The sequence below is a fragment of the Pan troglodytes genome, chromosome 4 (genome assembly GCF_028858775.2).
Source record: "Pan troglodytes isolate AG18354 chromosome 4, NHGRI_mPanTro3-v2.0_pri, whole genome shotgun sequence".
In the NCBI taxonomy this organism is placed as follows: domain Eukaryota; kingdom Metazoa; phylum Chordata; class Mammalia; order Primates; family Hominidae; genus Pan; species Pan troglodytes.
This window is the reverse complement of record NC_072402.2, coordinates 13,248,000-13,260,605: the sequence shown is the minus strand read 5'-3', so window position 1 is coordinate 13,260,605 and position 12,606 is coordinate 13,248,000.

Genomic DNA, 12,606 nt, shown 5'->3' with positions numbered 1-12,606 from the left:
CTCCCCCTGGGATGGAGCCACCATGGGGAGGGGCAGCCACCGTATCTGCAGCTCAGCTGACAGACTTTCATTCCTGCTGGCTCTGGAAAGTTTGGGCAATCTGGACAAGGGGACTTCCTTGCAGTGCAGCGCACCTGCTCTGCCAAGGGGCAGCCTGACTACTTCATTAAGTGGGACCCTGATCCTGTTCCTCCTCACTGGGTGAGAACTCCCAGTAGGGATGTCCAAAAGCCTGCTACAGGAGCATCTCAGCTGGAATGAGGTCAGTGCCCTCTATTAGATGGAGCTCCCAGAGGAAGGAGCAGGCTGCTATATTTGCTGTTTTGGAGCCTTCACTTATGATAACTTCTCGTGCAGGAGGATCCAAGGTGACAGGGTCTAGAGTGGACACCTAGCAAAATGCAGCAGCCCTAAAGAAGAGGAGCCTGACATTTAAAAGAAAAACAAAAAATAACAACAACATAAACAAAAGACCACCAAAAAACTCCACTCAAAGGTCAGCAACCTCAAAGATCAAAGGTCGATAAACCCACAAAGATGAGAAAGAATCAATGCAAAAATGTTGAAAACCCAAAAAGCCAGACTGTCTCTTCTTCTCCAAATGATTGCAACACCTGTCTAGCAAGGGTACAGAACAGCTGAGGCTGAGATGAACGAATTGACAGAAGTAGGCTTCAGAAGATGAGTAATAACAAACTTTGCTGAGCTAAAGCAGCACGTTCTAACCCAATGCAAAGAAACTAAGAATCATGATAAAACATTACAGGTGCTGATAACCAAAATAGTCAGTTTATAGAGAAACATAAATAACCTGATGGAGCTGAAAAACACAACACAAGAACTTCATAATGCAATCACAAGCATCAATAGATAAATAGACCAAGTAGAGAAATGAATCTCAGAGCTTGAAGACTGTATTTTGGAAATAAGGCAGGCAGACAAGAATAGAGGTAAAAGAATAAAAAGCAATGAACAAAACCTCCAAAAAATATAAAATTATGTAAAAAAGACAAAACCTATGACTTATTAGGGTACCTGAAAAAGATGGGGAGAATGGAACCAAGTTGAAAAACATACTGCAGGATATCATCCAGGAGAACTTCTCCAACCTAGCAACACCATCCAATAATCAAATTCAGGAAACGCAGAGAACTACATTAAGATACTCCACAAGAAAATCAACCCCAAGGCACATAACCGTCAGATTCTCCAAGGTCGAAATGAAAGAAAAAATGTTAGAGCAGCCAGAGAGAAAGGCCATGTCACTTACAAAGGGAAGCCCATCAGACTACCAGTGGACTTCTCAGTGGAAACCCTAAAAGCCAGAAGAGATTGAGGGCCAATATTCAATATTCTTAAAGAAAACATTTTCCAACCCAGAATTTCATATCTGGCCAAACTAAACTTCATAAGCAAATGAGAAATAAGATTCTATTCAGACAAGCAAATGCTGAGAAAATTTATCATCACCAGGCCTGCCTTGAAAGAGCTCCTTAAGGAAGTTCTAAATATGGAAAGGAAAAACTGTTACCAGCCACTATAAAAACACACCAAAGTATACAAACCAGCAACACTATCAAGTGACTACATAAACAAGTCTGCAAAATGACTAGCTAACATCATGATGACAGGATAAAATCCATACATAACAATATTAACTTTCAATGTAAGTGGACTAAATGCCCCAATTAAAAGACACAGAATAGCAAGCTAGATAAAAACTCAAGCCCCATCAGTATGCTGCCTTCAAGAGACACATCTCAAATGCAGAGACACACATAGGCTCAAAACAAAGAAAATTAGACAATTAGAAAATTTACCAAGCAAATGGAAAACAAAAAAAGGGAGGGTTGTAATCCTAGTTTATGACAAAGTGGACTTTAAACCAACAAAGATCAAAAAAGACAAAGAAGGGCATTACATAATGGTAAAGGGTTCAATTCACAAAGCAAATCTATCTATCCTAAATATACATGCACCCAATACAGGAGCACCTGCATTCATAAAGCAAGTTTGTAGAGACATATAAAGAGACTTAGACTCCGACAAAATAATAGTGGGAGACTTTAACACATAACTGAAAATATTAGACAAATCATTGAGACAGAAAATTAACAAAGATATTCAGGACCTAAACTCAGTTCTGGATCAAGTGGACCTGATATATATCTACAAAACTCTCCACTCCAAAACAACAGAATATACATTCTTCTCATTGTCATATGACACTTACTGTAAAATTGATTACATCACAGGAAGTAAAACACTCCTCAGCAAATGCAAAATAACAATCATAACAAGCAGTCTTTCAGATCACAGTACAATCAAATTAGAACTCAAGATTGAGAAACACACTCAAAACCACACAACTACATGGAGATTGAACAACCTGCTCCTGAATGACTCCTGGGGAAATAATGAAATTAAGACAGAAATAAAAAGTTTTTTGAAAGTAAAAAGAACAAAGACACCGCTTTGGGAGGCTGAGGTGGGCGGATCATGAGGTCAGGAGATTGAGACCATCCTGGCTAACACGGTGAAACTCCGTCTCTACTAAAAATACAAAAAATTAGCTGAGTGCAGTGGCGGGCGCCTGTAGTCCCAGCTACTCGGGAGGCTGAGGCAGAAGAATGGTGTGAACCCGGGAGGCGGAGCTTGCAGTGAGCCGAGCTAGGCCATTGCAGTCCAGCCTGGGCAAAAGAGCGAGACTCTGTCTCAAAAAAAAAAAAAAAAAAAAAATAGAAGAACAAACATACATCATACCAGAATTTCTGAGATGCACCTAAGCAGTGTTAGGAGGGAAATTTATAGCACTAAATGCCCACATCAGAAAGCTAGAATGATCTCAAATTGACAACCTAACATCACAACTAAATAAACTGGAGAATCACGAGCAAACAAATCCCAAAACTAGCAGAAGACAAGAAATAACTAAGATGATAGTGGAATTAAAGAAGATAGAGACACGAAAAACCCTTTAAAAAAACAAGTCCAGGAGGTGGTCTTTTGAAAAAAAAATTAATAAAATAAATATACCACTGGCTAGACTTTAAAGAAAAAAAAGGAAAGAATGAAATAGACACAGTCAGATATGATGACGGGAATATCACCACAAACCTCACAGAAATAAAAACAACCATCAGAGAATACTATAAACACCGGTATGCACATAAACTAGAAAATCTAAAAAAAATGAATAAATTTCTGGACACATACGCCCACCCAAGTCTGAATCAGAAAATGAATCCCTAAATAGACCAATAATGAGTTCTGAAATTGAGGTGGTAATAAATAGCCTACTAACCAAAAAAGCCCAAGACCAGACACATTTACAGCTAAATTCTATGAGAGGTACAAAGAGAAGCTATTACCATTTCTTCTGAAACTATTCCAAACAATTGAAAAGGAGGGACTCCTCCCTAACTCTCTTTATGAGGCCAACATCATCCTGATATTGAAATCTGGCAGAGATACAACAAAAAAAGAATACTTCAGGCCAATATCCCTGATGAACATTTATGCAAAAATCCTCAATAAATACTGTCAAACCAAATCAAGAGGCACATCATAAAGCTTATTCACCATGATCAATTTGGCTTCATCCCCAGGATGCAAGGCTGGTTCAACATATGCAAATCAATAAATGTAATTTATCAGGTAAACAGAAACAAAGACAAAAATCTACATGATTATCACAATAAATGCAAAGAAGACCTTCAATAAAATTCAACACCCATTTATGTTAAAATCTCTCAATAAATTAGGTACTGAAGGAACATACCTCAAAATAATAAGAGCCATATGTGACAAACCCACAGCCAACATCATATTGAATGGGCAAAAGCTAGAAACATTCCCCTTGAAAACCCCCACAAGACAAGGATGCCCTCTCTCACCACTCTCATTTAACATAATATTGAAAGTTCTGGCCAGAGCAATCAGGTAAAAGAAAGAAAGGGTATTCAAATAGGAAGAGGAGAAGTCAAATTATTTTTGTTTGCAGAAGACAGGATCCCATATCTAGACAGCCCAAACACCTCAGCCCAAAAGCTTCTTAAGGTGATAAACAACTTCAGCAAAGTCTCAAGATGCAAAATCAATGTGCAAAAATTGCTAAGATTTCTATACACCAACAACAGGTATACAGAGAGCTAAATCATGAATGAACTCCCATTCACAATTGCTAAAAAGAGAATAAAATACCTAAGAATACCGCTAACAAGGGAAGAGAAGGACCTCTTCAAGGAGAACTATAAATCACTGCTCAAGGAAATCAGAGAGGACACAAACAAATGGAAAAACATTCCATTCTCATGGATAGGGAGAATCAATGTTGTGAAAATAGCCATACTGCTCAAAGTAATTTATAGATTAAATGCTATTCCTATTAAACTGCCACTGACATTCTTCACAAAATTAGAAAAAAACTATTTTAAAATTTATATAAAACCAAAAAAGAGCCCAAATAGCCAAGACAATCCTAAGCAAAAAGAACACAGCTGAAGGTGTCATGCTAACCAACTTCAAACTATATTACGAGGCTACAGTAACTAAAACGGCACGGTACTGGTACAAAGACAGGCACATAGACCAGTAGAACAGAATAGAGAACTTCGAAATAAAACCACACAAATAAAACCACCTGATCTTTGACAAATCTGACAAAAACAAGCAATGGGGAAAGGACTTCCTATTTAATAAATGGTGCCAGGAGAACTGGCTAACCATAAGCAGAAAACTGAACTTGGACCTCTTCCTTACACATTATACAAAAATTAACTCAAGATGGATTAAAGACCTAAATGTATAACCCAAAACTATAAAAACTCTAGAAGAAAATCTATGCAATACCATTCAGGACGTAAGCAGGGGCAAAGATTTTTATGACAAAAAATGCCAAAAGCAATTGCAACAAAAGCAAAACTAGAGAAATGGGATCTAATTAAACTAAAGAACTTCTGCATAGCAAAAGAAACTAGCATCAGAGTGAATAGGCAACCTACAGAATTGGAGAATGGTTTTGCAAGCTATCCATCAGACAAAGGTCTAATATCCAGAGCCTACAAGGAACTTGTAGAAAAAAAAAATCAATAAAATGTGGGCAAAGGTCACAAACAGACATTTCTCAAAAGAAGACATACATGCACCCAACAAACATATTTTTAAAAAGCTCAACATCACTGATAATTAGAGAAATGCAAATCAAAACCACAATGAGATACCATCTCACGCCAGTCAGAATGACAATTATTAAAAAGTCAAGAAACAACAGATGCTGGCAGGATTGTGGAGAAATAAGAACACTTTTACACTGTTGGTGGGAATGTAAATAAATTCAATCATTGTGGAAGACAGTGTGATGGTTCCACAAAGACATAGAGGCAGAAATATCATTTGACCCAGCAATCCCATTACTTGGTCTGTACCCAAAGTAATGTAAATGATTCTATTATAAAGATACATGCACAGATATGTTTACTGCAGCACTACACACAATAGCAAAGACATGGAATAAACTCAAATGTCCATCAACAGTAGACTAGATAAAAAATATGTTACCTATACACCATGGAATACTATGCAGCCATAAAAAGGAAGGAGATCATGTCCTTTGCAGGGACATGGATGGAGCTGGAAGAGGTTATCTGCAGCAAACTAATGCAGGAACAGAAAACCAAACACCACATGTTCTCACTTATAAGTGGGAACTGAACAATGAGAACACACTGACACATGGGGAAAAACAGCACATGCTGGGGCCTGTCCAGAGTATAGGGAGAGGGAGAGCACCAGAAAGAACAGTTAATGGGTGCTGGGCTTAATACCTGCATGACGGGATGATATGTGCAGCAACTTTTTCTGTTTTCTAGTTGTTTCTTCTTTCTTTCTTTAATATTCATAACCAATTTTGGATTTCTAATTGTTTTTTTAGACAGGTTCTCACTTTGTCACCCAGGCTGTAATGCAGTGGCACAACCTCAGCTTACTGCAACCTCTGCCCCTGGGGCTCAAGCAATCCTTCCCCCTCAGCCTCCTGAGTAGCTGGGACAACAAGAAAGCACCATATCCAGCTATTTTTTGTATTTTTAGTAGAGACAGGTCTTGCCATGTTGTCTAGGCTGATCTCAAATGCCTGAGCTCAAGTGATCCACCTGCCTTGGCCTCCCAAAGTTCAAACTTATTTTCAGTAGCCAAATGTACCTTCTACTTTCTTGATTGGTATAGATTATTATTATTATTTTAGTGTTTACCCTGAACTTAAACACACAACCTTGACTTGTTGATATCCTCTTTAAAGTCATATTTTTACCACTTATTGGCTGAAAAAAAAACTTATAACATTTTAATAGCCCAAATCCATTCTTGTATACTATTTTTAATTAAGATAAACTATACATATAACATAAAATTTATCATTTTAACTATTTTAAGTAAACAGTTCAGAAAAATTTAGTAGTCTAACTGTGGTGTAACCATCATCACCATCACCTCCAGAATCCGTTTATCATACCAAGCAGAAACTCTTTACCCATTAAAAAATAATCTCCCATTCCCAGTTCCCCTTACCCCTGGTAAGCTCCCTTCTACTTTTTGTCCCTATGAATTTGACTAGTCTATGTACTTCATATAAGTGGAATCATACAACATTTGTCCTTTTCTGACTGACTGGCTTATTTCACTTAGCATGATGTCTTCGAGGTTCATTCATGTGGTAGCATGTGTCAAAATGTAATTCCTATCAAATTTGATTATAGTCCATTGCATGCACATACCACACTTTGTTCACCTATTTAGCTGTGAATGGACACTTGGGAGTTGTTTCCATCTTTTGTCTATTATAAATAATGTACCTATGAATATTGGTGTACAAATCCTTATTCTATTCCCTGCTTTTGGTTATTCTGGGTATACGCCCAGAAGTGGAGTTGGTGTATCATGTTTTAATTTCATGTTCAATTTTGGAGGAATTGCTGTACTATTTTTTACAGTAGTTGCACTATCTTACATCCCCACTAACAATGCACAAGGATTCCAATTTTGTTATTTCCTCACCAATACTTGTTATTTTTTATTTTTTCTTAATAGCCTAATTGATACGAAGTTTTATCTTGTGATTTTGATTATATATCATTATAATGTACGTTAATTCTACATACAGTCTCCCAAGTACATCACTAGTTAATATTTGTTTACATTTATGTGCCCTCAGAAGGTTTGATTTTTTTCTTCCACAATTCCATCTGCGATGACATATTTTCACTTTAAAGAACTCTCTTTAGTATTTCCCCTTAGTATAGGACTATTAAAAATTAAATATCACAACGTTTTTTATGAACACCTATTAATTTTGATCCCATTTTTGAAAGATATTAGCTGGATATTAAGTTATACACTGATATTTGCTAACTTTTAGCACTTTAAAGACATCATTCCACTATATTCTATCAACAAGCTTCTTGGAACTCTCTTGAGAATTTCAGTCTGTCCTTACATTGATCCCTAAAAGGTAATCTGAATTGTGTCTCTGTCTTTGTAACTATATTTCTGTTTCTTACTTCTTTTTTCAAAAGCTTAACTCTGATTTTCTAAGGTTTATGTTGTTTTTGTGATTGTTTTGTGGTGGGGATGTTTTTAACCTTGATTTTTGCTCAGAGCTTAATATCCTTTATCAGTTTTAGAAAATTATCAGGTAGTAATTTAAAAAAATTGCTTCTATCTCCTTTCTCTCTTCTTTCAGACTCAATGTTAGAAATCCAATGTCCCTTAAGTGTACAGTTCAGAAGTATTAAGTATACATTCTCTCATTGTTATGCAACGATCACCACCAACCATCTCCAGAATTTGTTCATTATTTCATCACATCTCTGTGATTCAGTGTCTTCTGATACTGTTTCTTTTCCTGCTTTTTATAAAAATTTTACTTGTATACCAGACATTGTGTATGAAAAATTATACAAACATCGTTAAGGCTCGTCTGTTTTAGGTATGCTCTTGCTCCAAGAGTTTAAATCTTCTGTGTTCTCATCAGAAACACACTGTTAAACAGAACGTGTGTAACAGTCTCACATCATTGGCATGCATTTAAATTCAGACCTGTCTCTTAGCACTATGTAACTGCTGAAATCTCTGCTCAGCACCTTACACTCTGTTGTTTATGTCTGGTTTCCAAAAGTTTCAGATTTGGAATCCACAGAGTGACTCAGGATAAATTACGCTTGGAATTTGAGGCTCACTCCCTGTGATTTTCTTTCTCTCAGCAAATTTAACCCAGCTTCTCGGCAGCCTCAAACCCTAACTTTTGCCTCCTCAGACCTATAAATTGCCAGCAAACCAAAGTATCCACTTTCAACTAATCCTAAATTATTCCTTCTGTGAATTGACAAATACCTCAAGGGGGAAAACAGAAGACTGATGTGGGTATAATCATCATTTGCTTGTCTTCTTTCCGGAATTTTGAACATCTGTTGATCTTTTATTTTCAATGCCTTCAAATGGCTTTGTTTTTTGGTATTTTATCAAACTTCTATAATTATACTGGGAAAAAAGTATACATTCCACAGCTCTTTTTTGAAATCCTATAATATCGATGATATTCACATACTTCCAATAATATACAAATTAAAGCATTCACATACTTTATATATTTTCCAGGTTTATGCTGTAATATTGAAATTAGTTTGTTCAGTTAAGTCTTAGTAAATATAATTCAGAAAATGTGTGCCTATATATCTACTTTATTTTGTAAAATCTTATTCAAATGGGAAAGATGCTTCCACAAAATATAAATATGATTTTTCTTAATTTTTATGTTGACAGAGAAATATGTAATTAGAAAAGGTTATCACATATTCTAAACATTACTGACATTGCATATTCTAATTTTACATAACATGTAATATTTATAATATGTAAACTAATGTTACATATTCAAATATTATCACATATTCTAAATCATTAGAGAAATGCAAATCAAAACCGCAGTGAGATACCATCTCATAACAGTCAGAATGGCTATGATTAAAAATCAAAAAGTAACAGATGCTGGTGAGGTTGCAGAGAAAAGAGAAAGCTTATACATGGCTGAAGGGATGTAAATTAGCTCAGCCATTGTGATAACAGTGTGGTGATTTGTCAAAGAACTCAAAGCAGAGTTTTCACTAGACCCAACAATCCCAATATTGGGTATATACTCAAAGGAATATAAATCATTCTGCCAAAAAGACACATGCACATGTAGGTTCATTGCAGCACTGTTCACAAAAGCAAAGACATGGAATCAACCTAAATGCCCATCAGTGGTAGACTGAATTAAAGAAAAAAATGTGGTACATTTACACCATGGAATGCTACACAGTCATAAAAAGAACAACATCATGACATTTGCAGCAACATGGCTGAAGTTGGAAGCCATTATCCTAAGCAAACTTACGCAAGAACAGAAAACCAAATCCCTCATGTTCTTACTTATAGGAGGGAGCTAAACACTGAGTACATCTGTACACAAAGAAAGGAACAATAGACACTAGAGACTATTTGAGAGTGAAGGGAGGAAGGATAGTGAGGATCATAGTATCTGTCAGGTACTATGTTTATTACCTGGGTGATGAAATAATCTGTACAACAAACGCCTGCAATATGAAATTTACCTATATAGCAAACATGCACATGTAACCCTGAACCTAAAATAAAAGCTTAAGTAAAACCAAAAAAGTAAAAAAAGTATATGTGGGTCAATTTTCTCTTTTTGTTTATAACAAACTTCCATGTCTTGCAAACTTTTTCCCACCAAAACTTTATACTGACTTTTAAATTTATGTTTCCTTCCACACCTTACTATTATTACTTCTTAAAGTTTGGCATACTTTTTTTTTTTTTTTTTTTGAGATGGAGTCTCACTCTGTTGCCCAGGCTGGAGTGCAGTGGTGCCATCTCCCCTCACTGCAAGCTCCGCCTCCCAGGTTCACGCCATTCTCCTGCCTCAGCCTCCCAAGTAGCTGGGACTACAGGCGTCCGCCACCACGCCCAGCTAATTTTTTGTATTTTTAGTAGAGACCGCATTTCACCAGGTTAGCCAGGATGATCTCAATCTGTTGACCTCGTGATCCGCCCGCCTCGGCCTTCCAAAGTGCTGGGATTACAGTGGCATGCATTTTTTAACATTGAAAATAAAGTCACTGAGAAACATTTCTCCCTTTCAGCTTTTCCTCCACCACACTGATTATGTTCGTTCTTTCTAATGTTTCAAGTAGATGCTGTATCTCCCAGTTTCTATCAATCATGGATAATTTCTCTTTGCTGTCAAGACACCATATAAAACCAATTGGAGCAAATCAGAGGTGATGCCTTTATGTAATTTATACCAAAACTTTCTGCAAAGACTGTAATTTTATATAAAGTTTAGACCCAATTAAATAGCTAGCCATATGTTACTACATTACGTAGAGATAGTTTACCAGGATTTTGTCCCACTTCTATAATATTTTAAGTTAAAACTTATAGAGATACTGAGTTATTTTCTGAGCTTTCCTAGCATTAGGAGATATACCTAATGTTAAATGACGAGCTAATGGGTGCAGCACACCAACATGGCACATGTATATATATGTAACAAACCTGCACGTTGTGCACATGTACCCTAAAACTTGAAGTATAATTAAAAAAAGAAAAAATATTCAAAAGTTAAACAAAAAAACTTCAAACTCATGCCACTGAAAACGTACATCTTACTTTACATTGCAATTTCATTTGATACAAAATGTAAGTATATATCTAAAATTAGGCATCAATCTTATTTTTAGATTATTCATTATAATAATATTCCTTGTTGAATCCATATTTTTAATGTACAACATTTTTTCTGTATATAGTGGTACCCTTCAATATCTGCTATAAATGCTTATTGTTGCATACATTTTTTAAAAAGCAATTAATAGCAACTTAAATAAGAACTTATTTTATGTAAATATATGGTGAGAGGTGGTAGCAGGATGGATGCAGAGCAATTTATTTGTTTTTTCCCACATGCTTGTTAATTCATAGCTCCAATGGCTTTAAACATGTCTATGTATGAGGCAGAAAAAGATGAAAAATTGGAGAAAACACAGCAGATTTCCACATCTATCTTATTGTCTAGAACTGGATAAAATGATCACTCAGAGGTGGAAGAAAAACAGTTGATGTTGTATATCCACATCAGGAATGGGTGTCTGCAACACCTTTCTATACAGGCTAGTGTTCAATTTTGTTTTTCTATGTAGAATACAAATAAAATTCAGTGAGTTGAGTGTTTTGAGAAATACCACACATTCTTTAAGAAATACTACACCTTAGCAGGAAGAAAATATTTTTTTAAACACTTTTTATTTTCTAGGCAACATAAAGGCTAATTAGTGATTGATTTAAAGATGAATTAAATTTCAATTAGGCAAAGTGTTAGACATTGTATCTTTAACCAAAGTTATTATTATTTTTGGGTAATTCACAATGCATTCAATTTTCATCTCAACTCAGCACCAATTTTAAAATGTGTACTTTTAAAACAATATCAGAAAATTTTATTCACATATCTCGTGTTCAAGATGTTAAGAAAATCCTGTCAAGATTAAACATTTTCTGAATCATGCAAATGAAATATGCTGCCCTTAAGAACGAAAATCTTTGTGTGGTTATTGATTTGTTTTTATTCTCTGGGGGATAAAAAGAGTTTGTTTGATCAAACTACAGGAAAAATCATAATAATAAGAGTTAACATTTTATACCAATGAGCAAGTCATTACACACATATACACACAGAAGAAATCAGAATGTGAGTGATAAGAATACCAGCCATGTGTGTCAAATCATCAGTTTGCTTTGAAACTGTGCTACTCATTTTATCCATACGTAAAATGGTTATAATAGTATTATGTCATTTACCTCCAAGATTGTATTCAAGGTAAAATGAGTAATGCTTGTAAAAATAATCTGAGATGGTGATATCAATCAAGCTTAATGTTAGAATATGATACTGTGATACTGTACTCAGCGGTCACTGATGTATGAGTAAACAAATGCATTAAATTAGAGAAAATCTAATTTATAAATCAGTAGTTAAAGAAAGAATAAAATGAGAAGAAATTTTATTGAAAAATAAATAGAGAAGAGAATAAGAATATCTTATGGTAGGATAAGAAATATATAATGCCAAAAAAGAGTTTGAAAATACGGAGAAAGCACCAACTCTGTATTTATGAATTTTTCTATTCCTAATACAGAGCATTGTACTAAGCACGAGTATTTGTTTAAAAAAAATCAATTACCTAATCACATATATTGCAAAGGTCACATGGATCCTGCTGACCTCTACAGAAAATCTAGACCAGGGCTAAACAGATAATTTGAATGAGAATGAGAAGTATTAGGAAATGTGCTACGGGAATATGTGTTAGGTATCAGAAAAGTCCTAATAAAACAATGAAACAACATTTAATGATAGACTAAAATACAATAAATATTACTATTTGTTTTTTTTAGTGACTAACAAATTTCCAAAATTAAGCATGACTCCATAAGAGGAAAAAACATGCTAACATGGGCATTTAACCTATTATAAAGTACTCTGGTCAA